A 20,244-nucleotide genomic window follows, 5' to 3' on the forward strand; every position below is an offset into this window, starting at 1 on the left:
CATCATCATTCTTAATATATGTACCGATTTATTTTAGATTGTCCATTCGTGGCTTGTTCCGACCAACCGAGAGTTGAAGATGCCATTTTTTCTTACTTACGGTATGTGCAAACTTTATCGGACCCTAATGTTGTTGATGGAATAAAAATAGAATTGTTTGGAGCAACAGTCATCACAAGAAAAATAATTTTGGAGGGTGGGGCTAATAATACTCCTCTTACAGTTTTTGAAACAACAAGTCATTATGATTATGATTATGATCATAATGGTTGTACAGATTTTTCTCTAGATTTTATCGCATCTAGCGAAGGTTCTTCATGCAAATGTTAAGACTGCAAGGCAAAACATGATGGAGTGATTAATGCTATTAATGCACTAATTGCTTCTGTAAAGGAAATGACATCTAAGACGGGTGTCATTCCATCAAAGAGGATTTCATATCCAGACACTCCACTAGAGATCAAGGCAGCTAAGAGGAGAAGGAAAGACACTTCCAAGGTATCATCAATCATAAAAAAAAAAGTAAGATTGAAACATCTCTGTTTTTGTCTTGCACCGATGTTCAGTGTGTAAGGACCACAGGAGAGCAGCATGAGCTGAAGAAGGTGAATGTATATCATTTGTTTCAAAAAACAAACAAGCACATATCTATTTCAACAGATGATACATTTGCTAAAAATTATCAAACAGATATATACATCTTTTGCAACTGTTATCTAACCTATTGCATTAGACAGTGTGCCACCTGGCACTTTAGCGCGTCGCAGAGCCATCCAAAATGGCAATTGTCAAATTTCAGTGAGCCTCCGTAATTTCCACCGCGTCACAGTATTTTTCCAGTTCGCAACCAAGGTGGCAACGCGATTTCCATCGCGTTGCGCCATCATGCAGTTTCCCAATTTTCTAATTTCTAGTGACCTAGTGCGATTATGGCGCGTCGCGCCAGCATGTAAAATCGGAATTTTTTTCAGTTTAATTCCAAAGGATTTTTGGTATTTTTCCACTCTTCTTCAGCCCCTATATATACCCGATAAAAGGCTCTCAGCCTCATTTCCCATCTTCAACATCAAAACTAGGGTTTTATAAAATCAAAACCCTTATTTTTTCTTCAAGCAAAATCAATAGAGATCAAGAGAAATCAAGAGGAATCAGGAATCTCTCCAAGAACTTTCAAGAAAAGAGTTTCCCCAAGGTATGTAGATGTTGATTCTTGGGTCCCTTTCATCCAAGAAGCTCAAGTACCCTTTTCTAAATCTCAAAGATTTTATGTTTATGAGTTGTTCATGATTCATGTGAAATGAAATTGATGTTCCAGCTATTATTAAGTTGTGATTCATGTTTGCTTACAAGGTTTTCAAGCTTTGACCCTAGTGTATGGAATTCATGTGATGTTCATGATAAGTCCGCTTCAAGTTGCTTGTTAGATGATGTGTTCATGCCAATTAAGTGTGGAAATGGTTGAATAAGCAAAGCATGGTCCCCATATATTTGATAAAATTCTTATGTGAACAATTAGGGCCATTATAGCATGTTGATTAGAAAATCCCAAATTGTGAGCAAGTCCATGCATGCCTAGTGTTTGATGAAATGCCTTAGTGAATGAATTATGATATCATAACGTGAAATCCCTAATTAGGTGTAAACCTATGCATGCCTAGTATTTGTTGAAAATCCTTAGTGAACAAGTTGAGACACGATAGTATGAAATTCTCCAATTACAAGCTCTTTGATACACGCGAAGCCTTTAATACATGCCAAGTGCTTGACGAGTAAATTGTGACATGATAGTATAAAGTTTCCCCAATCATGTGCTATCCAATACATGCCAAGATTAATATACGTGCGAAGTACTTGATGCAAGACCTTGTTGAATGGAGTATGATCTAGTAACATGTTTCCCCTACGCTATTATATGTCTATGATTCCTAAATGCTTGAAGTGACCCCTTAGTGATTGTGATGATGAATAGATGTTTATGATTCCTAAATGCTTGGGGTGATACCTTAGTGATTGTGGTGGTGAATAGATGCTTACGATTCCTAAATGCTTGAAGTGATGCGTTAGTAATTGCGATGGTGAATACATGTTATGATTTCTAAATGCTTGAAGAGATGTTTAAGTGATTGGGATGATGAATGAATGACTGTGGTTAAGACTAGTCAAGAATGGTTATGTTTTACTTTTATGTTATAGAGTCCTGGGGTTATTTATACCCGATAATTTAGCTGTTGTCTAGAGCCCGTGTCAGTTTTCATGATAATCCCAGTCGAGCCATGATTCTCAGAACTCAGTGAGTTATAGAACTCTGTATCCTCAGACATATACAGAACTTAAGAAATCTCAGTAATCTTTAAAATCTCAGGATCGCTAGTAATCTAGCCTCAGTGTTGTACTTAGCTCAGATCTTGTAGTATCCAAGTGTTCAGTTCTAGGCTCGGTAGTGATCGAGTAATCTATTCAGACTTTGTATCATCAGTCAAATACCGTGATTTAGTAGTATTTTTTCAGATACGAAACCAAGTGAATTCAGCTTAACTCAGTCAGATCATTTGAGAAATATGATCAGTATCAAATTTAGTTCAATTTGTGTCCAATTGAGAATTCAGTTCAGAGTCTTTCAGTTGGGATTAGGAGCTAGCACCGAGAGAGGGAAGGAATGGCTGCTCCTCATCAGAGAGAGGTTGAGTCGTTAGGAGCAATCCTTGAACTCCAGAACTGCATAGCCAACGCAGGATGCAGGAGTCCCCGTCAGTAGAGGTCATCACCGTTAGATAGGTTTGACTGTTATATTGCCTTAGGCTGACTTCCTGCGAGAGTCATCCATTAGAGAGGCTTGACCAGAGAGGTCTTTACCCGTGGCACGGTATTGACACCCTTCCAGCTAGGGTTATAGGTTGGGCCCCACCTATGGAGGGTTGGGGCATGTTGGTTAAGTAACTACTTCCCACAGTTACAGTTTCAGTATCAATCTTCAGAAATAAGGACTGTGAGGTACAGTCATCTATCTCAGTGAGAAACTCAAATAGTTCCATTGATTCATGACCATCCGTCAGATAGGCTTGGTCTCATTTATAGTTATTTATTATCAGATCTAGAGATCTCCCGTCAGATAGGCTTGATCTCAGTCTCAGATTCTATTGAGTATTCTTGTTATCATATCTAGAGAACTCCCGTTAGATAGGCTTGATCTTAGTCTCAAATTCTGTTGAGTATTTTTGTTATCATATCTAGAGACTATCCGTCAGATAGGCTTGATCTCAGTCTCAGATTCTATTGAGTATTCTTGTTGTCATATTTGGACATGATTATTTTCTTATCATTGATAATAGATTTTGGAGTCATCCATTAGAGAGAGGTTGATCTCTAATTCTGCCAGTCGAAAGCAGTGAGCTCAAAATTCAGTCATTTATGTAAGTATATTCAGTTAATCTGTTATCAGTATCAGATGATTCAGTGATTCAGTATCTCAGCGTTAGTAGTGAGTTCAGATGATAGTAAAGTGGTATTTGAGTTTCAGTATCTAGGGTTGTGATGATTGTGATATGGTTTGTGTATTCTTGTATGTGTCTCGTTCGATACTCTTATGATTATTTAGTTATGTAACTGTTCATGCATGAGCCCTTTCATTTAGCCTTACCTCATCTGCATACTCGGTATATTCTCGTACTTACGTATTTGTGCTATGGTATTTTATTTGACACCATAGGTCCAGAGGCACGTGATCCAGAGTTCCCTCAGCAGTTCAGTCCTAGTCAGCAGCAGTAGATGTAGAAGTGAGTCCTCTTCATTCAAGGATGATCCTTGTATTATTATTGCATCAGACTTTGTTTATTTTCAGTTGACGGAGTTAGTTGGGGACATATCCCATCAACTCCACAGTTCAGACAGTTAGAAGCCTTTCGGATGGATGTATTAGTATTCAGTTTTTAGTTTTGAGTATTTATAGATGTGTTGAACCCTATGGCTTGTTTCTGCCTGTTTTTCCAAATTTATTTTCAGATATTATGCAGTGTTTATGGTACAGATATTAAGAAAGGGTTAGTTTGTGGTCCTTCGGGGTCATGAGCACCGTGTAACGACTAGGGGTAGTCTCGGGTCGTTACAGGTCATCTATTCAAAATTATCGTACTTCTCTGATTTACCTGTTCGAATTTTTCCCAATAGATAATCCATCTGATGCAACATAAGACTCATCTGTTGCAACAGATGGAAAATCTGTTGTATATCTCTACTTTGCATTGACAATTTTGGCTTTCCAGGTAGATGTCACAGCTATTGCCAAAGAGCATAATATGACAGTTGATAATCCATCAACTGTTTCCAAAGATGAAGAAAAAATGGGGTCTGTCAGTTTGAGAGAACGGAAGAATTACCCGTTTGAAGGGTTCAACATCTCGGGCGAGGCTAAAAAAAACTAACACAGTTGATCAACGACTATTCAGAATGGATTGCAGATGGGCTGTTAAAGCATCATGCCGATAGGTACATAAATCAATTTTATAGATATTGATTTATTCAATTCTTGTTGTAAGAACCTGACATTAACACATATAAATCATCACGTAGAAAATAAAATGACGAGCGCTACAAAGTGAACGAATCTAGTCTTGGTTTTGATATGTTCGACTTTGTTGTTGCACATATCGAAACGAAGAATTGGTTCTATTTGATGTCACAGCCCCAAACTTGCTGGAATGATGAGGTTTAAATGCCATACATATTACTATTAATTAATACTTTATTTAATTGCATCTGCGTATTGATTTTTTTGTCACGTAATCTAAAATGTTTGATAATATTTGCAGCACATCGATGTCATTTTTTACTACCTCCGAAAGAAGGTCAAGTTGCAAACACAAGAACTATACAGATACACAACAGGCAATTGTTTGTACAAAGTTTACATCAATAATGCCTACGATAGGTATTGTCAACAGCAGCCAGAAGTTTCCCAAAATGAGGAATGCTTAATCAACATTATCAAAAGTTTTAGCATTTCGGTTGGCTTACCTTAGCATGACGAAGTGTACATCCCAATCAATTGTGGTAATGAAATCCATTAGGTGTCGGCTGTCGTCATTCTAAAAGAGAGGCGCATCCGAGTTTATGACTCTATGTCGCAAAGGAGACGTTTCAGGCCGTCATCTGAGATACAAAAGTTGGCCAAAATATTGCCTACTTACCTTGATATAAGTGGTTTTTTGGACCAAAGGATTTGTACTGATTGGTCGATGATTGAAGCATACCGGGATACAATGGCTAATCCATTTGATGTACAATATGTTGATGGAATTGCTCAACAAACCATTGGTAGCCTGTAAGTTTAAGTGTCATGATTTAGTTTCATTTCACAAATTTCACAAAGCTTGTATGAACTGCAAGATATGGATTATCTATTTTTTTATAACGCAGGGATTGCGGTCCTTTTGTTGCCGCCTATGCTGAGTATTTGAGCGATGGATTACAAGTATCAAATGATGGACTTGATGCCGGATTACTCCGCAAAAGATATGTTGCTCTTTTATGGAAATACGTAGAAGCAAAAGCTCAGAAGCCGTACGCAACCGACGTTAAAGATCCACGATGACCAAAGCCGAATTCCGTAGCACCGGATGAAGAACAACTTGTCCATATTGATTAGATCTTTATAGCTTGAGTCCGTCAATGTAATAACCTATCATCATTGATTTAAGTTGTTGATTTATTTGTAGAGTAGATCATTTGTACCCATAATGATTTTTTTTACATTTCATTTATTTGTTGAGTTATTCATGTAATTTTCGAAGGCTTCGATTTGTTTCATTCTGTCTATGAATAGAATTAATCTTTAGTTTTGAACATGTTAATTGAAATAGAGTACTAGATTCAAATATTACAACAGATAATACATCTGCTGCAACAGACGACATATCTTATCAGACATATGTTGCGACATAAGATGCAACACGTAGGCCATCTGCTGAAAATTATATAACAGGTGTTCCTACCTTTTTTATTTTCTCCAATATATTATCGATTAGTTGCAACAGATAGATTATATGTTGCAACAGATCGTATATCTGTTGCGACAGACAGACTGGGAACATCTGCATAACGCAACAGATGACCAACCTATTCCAACAGATAATCAATCTATGATAATAGGTACTATATCTATTACGATATATATATATATAAAATCTGTTGCATTATAAAAAATCAACTTGGCCAGACATAAAAATTATTGCCACTACATGTAAAGTGAATTGGCTTGAAATAAAAATTTGTTCTCGTGTTCGTCTCTGTCTTTGTACATGTTCTTTTTTATACACGAGCTCCAATCATTTAGTTTGTATCCTATATGCCCAGACCCATTGTATCTTTCCCACAACGGTGTCGCACACACCGATCATTTGTATGCTGGTCAGCAAATGCTCGATGTATGCAAGTGAGTACGGCCCCATGTGGCACCGGTTGTATTTCTTGGTAGCTGGATGTTCTTATTTTGACCTTCAAAATTCCATGATTCCTTCACCAAGACTTCAGCCGACAAATGATCCATCAGCTTACTCTGCATCAACAACTTGGGCAACAACTTCAAGAGTGGCTGCATGTGGGTTAAAAACGTCTTCTCACTGAAGACAGATAAGTTGCAGTCATAAATCTTAATCTTTCCCTCGTATAGTAGTATCTCAATAGTAAGAAAATGTGTGACATCCACGTTCATAACTGCAAGGATTCTCTTTGCCTTGGTCCAACTCTTGCCGTGTGGATATGGCCTCTTCCCTCTAATATATTTAATCGTTTCTTCATCCCATTGGAACATAGAAACTAACTGATCAAATCCCGGGCCACCGGAATCAACTATCTTACAGAGTTTAGCGTACCTATCCTTGAAATTATTGTAGAAGTTGAGGTCTATTATCCTATCGGCAGCATCATAAACATCCGGGTACGCTAATTGCCTGCTCCTCATGAAGCAGAGAATTTTATCAACATATTGTGGTATAAGAAGACAATTTTTAAATAGGTTAGTAATTGTAAAGATTAAAAATACAGTGGAAAGAATTTGATGCAGAGCGTTCTCTGAATTAGTTCACAGATTACCCAGCTAACGCAACTTATGCAACAGATGTGTATTATGTTGCAACAGAATACCAAGTGTTTGCAACAAATTACACATCTGCTGCATAGATTCTACTTCATGGAGTAGATTGGAAGGCTAGGTTAGCAAAAGTAAACTTACCTTGTCCTCGTACCACATGCACATATTTGTCATATTCAAGAAGTCTTTGGTGGAAAATGAATGTATGGTGTATTCTTTGTGGACCTTCATCTTGATGAATTCGTCCAGTTCCTTCTTCTTCTCCTTACCAAGCGCTGAGAATATGTCCACCTTCTTCGGCGGCCCCTGAACTTCAACAACGATTGGAGTGGTATGAGTTGCAATTTTTGCTGATTTCAGGTTATCAAGTTTAGTGTCTATCCAGATGGAAGTAGAAATTAGCACCGTGAGAACCCAAGGATGATAACCCACGTGTTATATGAGGGTGTGATTCTTAGAAGCAATCCTTGCATTCCAAAACTGCGTAACCAGCGTAGGTTGAGACATCATAGCCTGTTATATGAGGGAAGATAAGGTGGCTTAACCTGTTATATAAGGGTTCCCACTGTTCTCACTAGAGTTACCTGTTATATGAGGGTTACTCACAGATTATCCTTACCAGTGGCGCGGCTGATAACGCTCAAATTACATTCTTGAATGGGTGAAAGCGATCGTTGTCAATATAAAACCCAACTAGGCTGGGGTCGAATCCCACAGAGAATAGGGTGTGAATGTCAATTTGTTTACAAAATACTTTGCTTGTAGTTTATCATTTCCGAAAGTTGGGGTTTTAAAGTTCATAATGTATCAATCTTCATTTTCTGAATTTTTAGAGTTGTTATCGATATAAATGGGAAACCAGTGTTATGATCACCAAAGGTTTTGGGTATTGACAAATACCAGGTAACGCTAGAGATCCTCGGAATGAGTAGAACAACAGAATATCCCTGACTATGATACTCTCTGATTTATCTCTCGACCTCACCAGACAATTTATTATCTAATTCTCTCAAACTTAGATAATTTATCTATATCCAATCGGATGTTATCTCAGGTAGATTAATCCAGTTACAACATTAATCATTAAACAGAAGGTTGGTAGCTTTCGAGTCCCTATTGATTATTTTCGTCCTCTAGATCCGTTAGAAGCAAATAAAACCTAAGGCATAATCTAATGTTTGTAACCACTAGATTTCAGTTAAAACCATAGAATTTCAAGATGTTCTACTACTCTTTGAATCCGTTAAACACCTAGCATCATATCAAACCCTAATCCTTAGATCCCATAACCCCGACTAATGAAATTAGCCGCTCATGATTTGACGAAGGAAATCACAAGTTGAGTTCATGATGATAATGATAAACTTATGTATAGATGAAAAACAACAAATAATTTCTTCAATTAAATCCCGAGTTAGAAACCCAAGAATAGTTGATAAGAAAGAAACTAAAAATTATTGGCAAAAGAGAACAATGTATGTGTTTCTCCCTCCGAAATTCTTGTTCTGAATAATGAAAACTTCCTCCCTTAAAAACCCTAAAAACTGCTATTTATACTAAAGCCTAATTAAGGAAATAAAATAACAAAATCACAGCTTGTCTTGGATTTAGGTGACGCCATATTAGTGTTGGTCGTTAGGCTTCTGACGGCGTCTCAGATATGTCGTCAGAAGTTATGCCATCTTGACCTGGTTTGCCTCACTCTGACGATGTCCTATGACGGCTTACCACACTTGTGACGGTATGTAGCAAATGTCGTCAGACCTTCAACTTATTTTACCATGTTCTGCCTCACTCTGATGGCATATTCTGACGGCTTACCACACTTGTGACGACATATTGAGAATGTTGTCACTCTCATCCAGCAACTCTTCTCCATTGTTCTTCCTGATGCCTTTTTCTGGTAGCTTACCACATCTCTGACGGCTTGCAAGAAATGCCGTCAAACTCATATTAGCTCACTCATACCAGATTTTACTTATTTTGTTCATCTTTTTTATGTTTTCCTCCCATCCTTGCTACAACTGAAATATCACAAGAAAACGATCAAAAACAACCAAAAATTGCTTAAGACTTCACAATTATTTAGAGTTAAAAGCCTCAAATGTGTTAGCATCTGCTCACACATCAACACCCTCAACTTAAAACAATTGCTTGTCCTCAAGCAACTACATAACACCATACTACAATGCTTAACCAAGAGACATATAAGATACTTATCACAGTTGATTATCAAGTTTAGCTCAAAACTCATGCCACTCTCCACGTTCAATCCAATTGTGCATAGCCATGAAGATTAACAATGTGACCCTAAGGAATCAATATATGACATCAGTTCAGCAACAACAACCATGCATGTACCAATATTACACTATCCAAATAAGTTAACTGCTAGCAATGTAACCGATGTGCCCTTACAACAAAGAAGTCCCTCGTCACTCATATATGAACTCAAGCATGTCAATGCGGGGACGGACAAGAGACACTCACTCTCAGAAAGAAATTCCAATCAATTCATGTCAAATACCATATGCTTGCCCTTATTTTCATTACCAAGGTGTCCAGACAGGTAAGTTAGGATCACTATAGGTCTTTTCTTCGGCTTGTAATGTAGGCTAAGGTCTGGTATGATATTCAATGGCATTTGGAGTGACTAAGCCTCCTTGGCACTACCTTAACTTTTAAGGTTCACTTATTAACCTTTTTCTTCTTTTTCTCCTTTTCTTGATCACACATTATTCAGGATGGATGTGGCTTTTCTTTTTCATTCTTTTTCTTTTCTTATTCTTCTTCCACACCACCCAACTTTTTATTCTTTATCACTTATTTTTTTCCTTTTATTCTACCTTTCTTCATACTCAGTTTACATCACGCACCCCTATGATAGCTACCCTCAACTTAGGTTGTTTACCTAGGTGCACAGTGTCCAAGGAGGACTAGGGCAAAAATAGGTTCATTATGATCTAAACGAGAAGGCGACAGGTGTCATGGAAAGAAATGGTTAATTCAGGCTCAAAATAGGGATCAAGAGATATCATGCATACAGGAAAGGTCATTTAGGCAAAAAAAAAAGTTACTTAAAAATCAAAACGGCCTATGATCCTTTCCTAACCCCTATCTTTCAACCAAGGTAAGACTAACCAGGCAAGTTCTAGACTCAACACACACAGAAAATTGAGTAAGACCTCACACACACATGGCACAGTGGTACATCACAAGCTACTACCCATTCAGTTCATGCAATTGTTAGCAGTGATTATCATGTCCCTAGTACTAAGGCCATAAAAAGATTCACAGTAGCCACATATAAATGCATATCACATAGTTATAAAACAGACCAACAGAGAGGTGTTTATCAGTCTCAAAAATCAACAAAAATATGTCAACTTCTCTAGATACTTATTTTTCTCCAGTTAACCACAACACATCACAAAACAAACACAGTACGCCTAAACATGCCGGCTCTACTAGGAACAAGACTCTGGGAAAAAGAGGCACGGCAAAAAAAACCCCAGGAGGACATCAACACCCACAAGTAGCCCCACCCTCAACATAATATCATGCATTATTCCCAACACGTCAAATCAAAACAAGAGAGTTAGAAACATACCTGTGGCACCATGGGTGCGAAGATCTGATGTCAATCACATAATACGAATACAAATAACAAATTACCTTGGGTTGCCTCCCAAGAAGCGCCTAATTTAGTGTCGCGGCACGACCCAACTCAGTTTTTTCCTCCATCTTGAGGATATGAACTTCACCCCCAACTTAGAGTCCATCTTTTTGCCTCGTTCATAGGGAGGTGGTTCAAAGATTAAGAAGCTGATTAATGAATGATGCATGGTAAACAACTCAACCTTAAAGTGAGGTATGTTTTTATGTTATTTATCAAGTGTAAAATAAAGAATATAGGATTCTTGTTCCTCATCTTCATAGTCTTCCACTAGTTTAGATGATTTCACAGACAAGATATCATCTAAACATAATGTGGAAAAATGCTTCGAGTGTGGCCCAACAAATCCTACTTCAAAATTTACACTATCCTCTACACACTCACTTTTATTCATCTTCTCAATATTTTTACTTTGAATTGGGTTAGAGTCTTCATAAGAGATTGACTTGGCTTCTTCTTTTGCCTCTAACACCATTCCCTTAATCTTGGCATCATCCCTCATGGTTGGCTTGGTTGGTTGGGAAATCTCCAAGGGTTGATCAACATTAAGTTCATCATCAGTATAGGAATCTTGCTCTTCATCGTCACACTCTTCCATTATTTTAAATGATTCCACAGACAAGATATCATCTAAACATAATGTAGAAAAGTGTTTTGGATGGTTGACCTAGATATCCATCTCTTCTATCCTCTCTCTTCCTTCATTAAATTCCCTAATGTCTTGACGTATGTCACATATGGTATTATTCATTGTGTCTATACGATTCAACCTTAGTTGAAGTATAGCTTCAATGTCACTCTTTCCAATGCTTCGTTCTTCCTTTTCTTGACCATAAAACCTGGCATATTCATAAGAAGAACTAGAACCTGGGTTAGCGCAATAAGGGGAAGGGGCATTTGGGCAATCACTCCAATGTCCATCTTGACCACCACATAAAGAACAATTATACTCCCAGTAGGATGGAGATGGTGCACACATCTCTCTCCGGGGAGCATATCTACAATCTTGCAAAAAGTAGGGCCCATCACAATATGGACATGGATCATCCAGATAAGATTTCCAACCATTAAACTTACATTCATTCCATGATGCCACAGTAAGAAATAAACAATAATAAAGAAAATCTACCTAACACAAGAACAAAGGCAACAAATATTTACAAGTTTGAATTCAAGCAAGTAAGCTAAAATTTCAAACTAACTCAATACGCCAAATTGTTCCCCGGCAACGGTGCAATTTTCGATAATGCTCAACTTACACCTCAAATTAGTGTAAGACGGTCTTCGTCAATATATTTACCCAACTTTGGAGTCGGGGTCGAATCCACAAGGAACAATGTGAGTAACGATTATGCTAATTTGAAGCTATAGCTACAAGTTCAATTCAAATAAATGGTACGAAAATATAAAATTAAGATGGGGGTTTTGAAAGTATCAAGTAATGTTGTCACTTCAATATTAATGTTTGTAATCAATATAAATGGGAATCCAGAGCTATGTTCACCAAGGATTTTGGGAATTGACAGATACTAGGTAATGCTAGAGATTCTCGGAATGATTAGAACAGTAGAATATCCCTGACGATTATACTATCTGACTTATCTCTCTACCTCACGAGATAATTTATTATCTAATTCTCTCAAACTTAGATAACTTATCTATTTCCAATAAGATGTTATCTCAGGTAGATTAATCCAGTTACGACATTAATCATTAACAGAAGGTTGGTAGCTTCCGAATCCCAGTTGATAATTCACGTCCTCTAGTCTATTTCTCCGTTACAAGCAAATAAAACCTAAGGCATAACCTAATGTTTGCAACCACTAGATTTCAATTAAAACCACAGAATTTCAAGATGTTTTACTACTCCTTGAATCTGTTAAACACCTAGCATCATATCAAACCCTAATCCTTAGATCCCATAACTCTAGATAATGGAATTAGCCGCTCATGATTTGATGAAAGAAATCACAATTTTAATTCATGATGATAAGGATAGCTTACGATTAAATGGAAAATAATAAGTAGTTTCTTCGATTGAATCACAAGGTAGAAACCCAAAAATAATTGATAAAAACAAGAAGAATGATTGATGTAAGAGAGCAATGTTACATGCCTCTCTTCCCTAGGTTTATTGTCTGATAGATGAATTATTAATTAAAAACCCTAAAAGATGTTATTTATACGAAAGCCTAATTAAGGAAATTAAATAACAAAATCATAGCTGGGCTCGGATTTAGGTGACGGCATATTGGTGTTGATCATCAGGTTTCTGACAGCGTCTTAGATATGTCATCAGAAGTTGTGCCTTCTTAATATGTTCTGCCACACTCTGACGATGTCCTCCGACGGCTTACCAAAGGAGTGACAGCGTGTAGCAAATGTCGTCAGACCTTCAGCTTATTTCACCATGTTCTGTCCCACTTAACGACATCTTCTGATGGCTTACCACACTTGTGATGACATATTGAGAATGTGGTCACCTTCATCCAGCAACTCTTCTTCACTGTTCTTCCTGACGCCTTTTTCTGGTAGCTTACCACATTTCTGATGGCTTGCAAGAAACGCCGTCAGACACATATTAGCTCACTTGTACCAGATTTTACTTATTTTGTTTATCTTTTCTATGTTTTCCTCCCATCCTTTCCACAACTATAATATCACAAGAAAATGATCAAAAACAACCAAAAGTTGCTTAAGACTTCTCAATTAGTTAGAGTTAAAAGCCTCAAATATGTTAGCATCTTCTCACACATCAACACCCTCAACTTAAAACAATTGCTCATCCTCAAGCAACTATATAAAACCATACTACGATGCTACCAAAAGACACATAAGATACCTATCACAATTGATTATCAAGTTTAGCTCAAAACTCATGTCACTCTCCACGTTCAATCCAATTGTGCATATCCATGAATACTAACAATGTGACCCAAAGGAATCAAGATATGGCATCAGTTCAGCAACAACAACCATGTATGTACCAATATTACACTATCCAAATAAGTTAACTGCTAGCAATGCAACCGATGTGCCCCAAAAAAAAAGTCCCTCCTCACTCATATATGAACTCAAGCATGTCAATGTGGGGATGGTCAAGAGACACTCACTCTCTAAGAGAAATTACAATCAATGCATGTCAAATACAATTCGCTTGCCCTTATTTTCATTACCAAGGTGTCCAGACAAGTAAGTTAGGATCACTATAGGCCTTTTCTTTGGCTTGTAATGTAGGTTAAGGGCTGGTATGATATTCAATGGCATTTAGAGTGACTAAGCCTCCTTGGCACTACCTTAACTTTTGGGGTTCACTTATTAACCTTTTTCTTCTTTTTCTCCTTTTCTTGATCGCACATTATTCAAGATGGATGTGGCTTTTCTTTTTCATTCTTTTTATTTTCCTATTCTTCTTCCACACCACCCAACTTTTTATTCTTTTTCACTTATTCTTTTCCTTTTATTCTACCTTTCTTCATGCTCAGTTTATATCACGCACCCCTATGATAGCCACCCTCAACTTAGATTGTTTACTTAAGTCAAGGTGCACAGTGTCCAAGGAGGACCAGGGCCAAAATAGGTTCATTATGATCTAAACAGGAAGGTGGTAGGTGTCATAGAAAGAAATGGTCAATTCAGGCTCAAAATAGGGATCAAGAGATATCATGCATACAGGAAAGGTCATTTAGGAAAAAAAAAGTGACTTAAAAATCAAAACGGCCTATGATCCTTTCCTAACCCCTACCTTTCAACCAAGGTAAGACTAACCGGGCAAGTTCTAGATTTAACACACACAGGAAATTAAGTAAGACCTCACACACACATGGCACAATGGTACATCACAAGCTACTACCCATTTGGTTCATGCAATTATTAGCAGTGATTATCATGTCCCTAGTACTAATGCCATACAAAGATTCATAGTAGCCACATATAAATGCATATCACATAGTTATAAAATAGACTAATGGAGAGGTGTTTATCAGTCCTAAAAGTCAACAAAAATATTTCAACTGCTCTAGATGCTTATTTTTCTCCAGTTAACCACAACACATCACAAAACAAACACAATACGCCTAAACATGCTGGCTCTACTAGGAAGAAGACTCCGGGGAAAAGAGGCACGGCAACAAAAACCCCAGGAGGACATCACACCCACAAGTATCCCCACCCTCAACTTAATATCATGCAGTGTTTCCAACACGTCAAATAACAAAAAGAGTTAGAAACATACCTGTGGCACCATGGATGCGAAGATCTGATGTCAATCACATAATACGAATACAAACAACAAATTACCTTGGGTTACCTCCCAAGAAGCGCCTAATTTAGTGTCGTGGCACGACCCAACTCAGTTTTTTCCTCCATCTTGAGGATATGAACTTCACCCCTAACTTAGATTTCATCTTCTTGCCTCGTTCATAGGGAAGTGGTACAAAGATTAAGAAGTTGAGTAATGTTACGTGCATCTTTTCCCTACGTTAATTATTTGATAGAGGAATTATTAATTAAAAACCCTAAAAGATGCTATTTATACTAAAGCCTAATTAAGGAAATAAAATAACAAAATCACAGATGGGCTCGAATTTAGGTGAAGGCATATTGGTGTTGATCGTCAGGCTTCTGACGGCGTCTTAGATATGTCGTCAGAAGTCGTGCCTTCTTAACCTGTTCGGCCACACTCTGACGATGTCCTCCAACATCTTACCAGAGGAGTGATGGCATGTAGCAAATGTCGTCAGACCTTCAGCTTATTTCACCATGTTCTGTCCCACTTGACGGCATCTTCTGACGGCTTACCACACTTGTGACGACATATTAAGAATGTCGTCACCTTCATCCAGCAACTCTTCTTCACTGTTCTTCCTGACACCTTTTTTGGTAGCTTACCACATCTCTGACGGCTTGCAAGAAATGCCGTCAGACTCATATCAGCTCACTTGTACCAGATTTTACTTATTTTGTTCATCTTTTCTATGTTTTCCTCCCATCCTTGCTACAACTACAATATCACAAGAAAACGATAAAAAAACAACCAAAAGTTGCTTAAGACATCACAATTATTTAGAGTTAAAAGCCTCAAATATGTTAGCATCTGCTCACACATCAGATAACGCACAACTTACACCTCAAATAAGTGTAAGGTGGTAGTCGTCAATATATTTACCCAACTTTGGAGTCAGGGTCGAATCCACAGGGAACAATGTGAGTGGCAATTAAACTAGTTCAAAACTATAGCTACAAGATAAATTCAAATAAATAATAAGAAAAGGACAAAATAGGGGTTTTTATCAATCAAACAAATTTTAACGTTTCAACTTATTTTAGAACTCAAAACTTAGATTTCAATATTTCGAATCAATGATATAGAGAAACTAGGGTTGTGATCACTATGTCAATTAATCTCCATTGAATAATAACTGTTCATGATTCTCGTGATAGGTGGGAACAACAGATTATCCCTGCCGATGATACTATCTGACTTATCTCTCGACCTCACTAGATAATTTATTATCTAATTCTCTCAAACTTAGATATATTATCTATATCTAAACGGATGTTATCTCAAGTAGATTAATCCAGTTACGACATCAATCATTAAACAGAAGGTTGGTAGCTTCCGAGTCACTGTTGGTAATTCACGACCTCTAGTCTATTTCTCTGTTAGAAGCAAATAAAACCTAAGGCATAACCTGATGTTTGCAACCAATAGATTCAATTTAAAGACATTCCCACAATCACTCAAATCCTAATCCAACTATTAAATCAATGAAATAATAATCATAGATCTCACAACCCTAGTTGTGGATTTTAGTTGCTCATAAGATAGAAAGAGATAACAAAGATTAAATTCATAACTTAAAGTTAGTGAACATCCAAAAGATGAAATTCAAAGTTGTTTCTCCTTCAAGTAAAATAAAAATTTCCCATAACTAAATCAAAGGAGGGAAAATTGAATTCTAAGTTAAGAGAGTCAAAAACAAGTGAACTCCCCTTTACTAAGTTACAAGATGTCAAAAACTGCTTCCCAAGTTGTGAATGAAACCCTAAAAGATGCTATTTATACTAAACCCTAATTAAGGTAATAAAATAACAAAATCACAGCTGGGCTCGGATTTAGGTGACACCATATTGGTGTTGGTCTTCAGGCTTCTGACGGCATCTCAGATATGTCGTCAGAAGTCATGCCATCTTGACCTGTTCTGCCTCACTCTGATGATGTCCTATGATGGCTTACCACACTTGTGACGGCGTGTAGTAAATGTCGTCAGACCTTCAGCTTATTTCACCATGTTCTGCCTCAGTCTGACGGCATATTCTGACGGCTTACCACACTTGTGATGACATATTGAGAAAGTTGTCACTCTCATCCAGCAACTCTTCTCCACTGTTCTTTCTGACGCCTTTTTCTGGTAGCTTACCACATCTCTGATGGCTTGCAAAAAATGCCGTCAAACTCATATCAGCTCACTTGTACCAGATTTTACTTATGTTGTTCATCTTTCCTATGTTTTCCTCCCATCATTGCTACAACTACAATATCACAAGAAAACGATCAAAAACAACTAAAAGTCTCTTAAGACTTCACAATTATTTAGAGTTAAAAGCCTCAAATGTGTTAGCATCTTCTCACACATCAGTGCATTAACACCCTTCCAATTTGGGTTACAGATTGGACCCCAACTCAGCCATAATGGCATATTAGGGACATGTCGGTTAGATGACTACTTTCCACAGTTTTAGTTACAGATTCAGGACTATCAGATACAGTCATTCAGTCTCAGTAATAGCATTTAGATTGTTCTACAGAATTTAGGACTGTCAGATACAGTCAACTCAGAACAATACGGAACTTAGCTAGTTCCAAATACTGCTTTAGGGCTATTCATCGGCATCGCAACTCAAAACTTGTCAATACTAATGGTTTTGACCTAATCATGCTGGAATTTAGATATTATTTCACGCTTCATTGGTGAAGAGGAGTTATCACTTTTCTCAGCTTAATTTTACCCTAACTGAGATTATTCTGGAAGTTCCTCCGAATATATCTATACTCTAGTCTTTTTTGTTTGGTGATCAGAAGTTGATCCACTTTCTCCACTTTCAGTTTCTTTTCTCTTGGGAGACATCTTTTAACTACAAAAAATAGAAAAATAAAAAATACATTGCATTTGATGTCTGCCTAATTTTTTTTAAAAAGCTGAGAGAAATTTCAATAAATTATTCTACGCCACATAACCAAAAAAAATACTCCAACGGACAACCCATCAGTTAGAACAGATGGGGAACCCGAATCTGTTTCAAGACCTATTTAATATCTCCCAACAGATATTCCACCTGTTGCAACAGATGGACAAATTTCAATAAATTATTTTACGCCACATCACAAAAAAATACTCCAACGTATAACCCATCAGTTGGAATAGATGGGGAATCTTTTGAAGACCTGTTTAATATCTCCCAACAGATCTTCCACTCATTGCAACAGATAGACCACCAGCACCACAACCAATGCCACCAAGACCACCACCAATGCCACCATGACCACCGACACCACCACCAAAAAACACAAATACCAACACCACCAACAACAGCCACCAACAACACCATATATACCATCCAACAATACCACGATAGTCAACATAACCTGAGAGAAAAACTAGAGTTTTCTCGGGTGCTTCCCGCTTTTTTAGTATTAAAACTCAAAATTGTTAACTCATTTTTGAAGATAATACAACTAAAAGTCTTCTTTTTCATCATTAACTAAAAATTCCTATTTTGTACAATAAAGAACAAATGTAGAACTCTTTTCGAACTCTGTTACCTATGAAGAGAGAGAAAATGATGGATACAAGTGGGAATGAAGTCAAAAAAAAAAACAACTATATGTAGTCGTAAATGGGAAGAAAATTGACCTATTTTGAAGGGTTGAGCAATATATTGGTCCGAATTGATCTTAATTAATTTTAAAATTTTTAAAAGATATAGTTTTTAAAACATTGAGTTGATGAGAACTCATTTCACCTCACAGAATGATAGATCGATGTCTCGGGTTGGGATGAACGCAATACCAACGTCATGCAATTACAAAGACTCGATTGGATTTGCAGTTGACCATACGATCTCATTCATTCATCCCTATTTCCACCTAAATCAACTTAGGTACTATCATTATCCTAACATTGAGTTAATGACAACTCATTTCAAATCAGAGTGATCGATCGACAACTTGGGTCGGGATGAACGCAATACCAACGCCATAAAATTGCAAAGACTCAATTGGATTTATAGTTGACCCTGTGAGCTTATTCATTCATCCCTAGTTTCACCTAAATCAACTTAGGTACTATCACTATCCTAAAATTGAGTTGATGAGAACTCATTTCAACTCAGAGTGATCGATCGGCAACTCGGGTCGGGATGAAAGTAATACCAATGCCATGCAATTCCAAAGACTCGATTGGATTTGTAGTTGACCTTGCGAGCTCATTCATTCATTCCTAGTTCCATCTAAATCAATTGCAAAGAAATTTGTTTCAACAAACGATTGAGCTATTGAAAAGTTTCAAACAGATATTCATATTTCTTGCAACAGATGACATATCTGATTTAATTATCATATAGACATTTGCATCTATTGTGACAGATGACTGAGCTATTGGAAATTTTTAAACAGATATTTATATCTGTTATAACAGATAACATATCTGATTTAATTAATTATAAAATGGAAATTTTTATCTGTTGTCACAGATGACTGAGCTGTTGGGATTTTTAAATAGATATTGATATCTATTATAACAGATCACTGAGCTGTTTGGATTTCTAAATAGATATTTATATATATTGCAATAGATAACATATCTGTTTGAAAATCTTTTTTTCTCTTTTAATTTTAAATCAAGCTTCTAGTCTGAGTAGATAATATCAAGTAGTAGTACTTACAATTAAAGGCGGTAAAAAATATTTTTTGGATATCTCAAAAGTGAGTTTATTGCCCCTCAAATTATTAATGAATATTAATTAATGAATATTGAAAACCCCCACGTCTACGTACACAATATATCTAAAGAAATTATTTCATCTCTTCCTTCAACTGCAATTTATTTTATTCAACTCTCATCTTTTTTTTTCTCTCCTCTTTAGGGTCATAGCCTTTTTTTCTCTCTTTTTTATTCTCTTCCAATAAAGATCCTTTCGGATCTAAACCGATCCATATCTTTTCTCGACTGAAATTGCTTTTTAGATCCCATTTTTGATATTAAGGTATGGTTCATTATTGCTCTTTCATTCTCGTCTTCTTCTTTGCAAGTTATTTACATCTATTTTTTATTTAATAACTATTTACCCATATCATATTTATTAAAAAAAATTGAAGAAACTTTTAAGTGTTGAATAAACAAATCGAGAATTTTAATACAATATGCGAAAACAGACATCTGTTGGGAGAAGTTTAAAAGCCTTGTTGGCAGTATCATTTTTT

Source organism: Capsicum annuum, chromosome 1 (assembly GCF_002878395.1).
Source record: "Capsicum annuum cultivar UCD-10X-F1 chromosome 1, UCD10Xv1.1, whole genome shotgun sequence".
Classification (NCBI taxonomy): domain Eukaryota; kingdom Viridiplantae; phylum Streptophyta; class Magnoliopsida; order Solanales; family Solanaceae; genus Capsicum; species Capsicum annuum.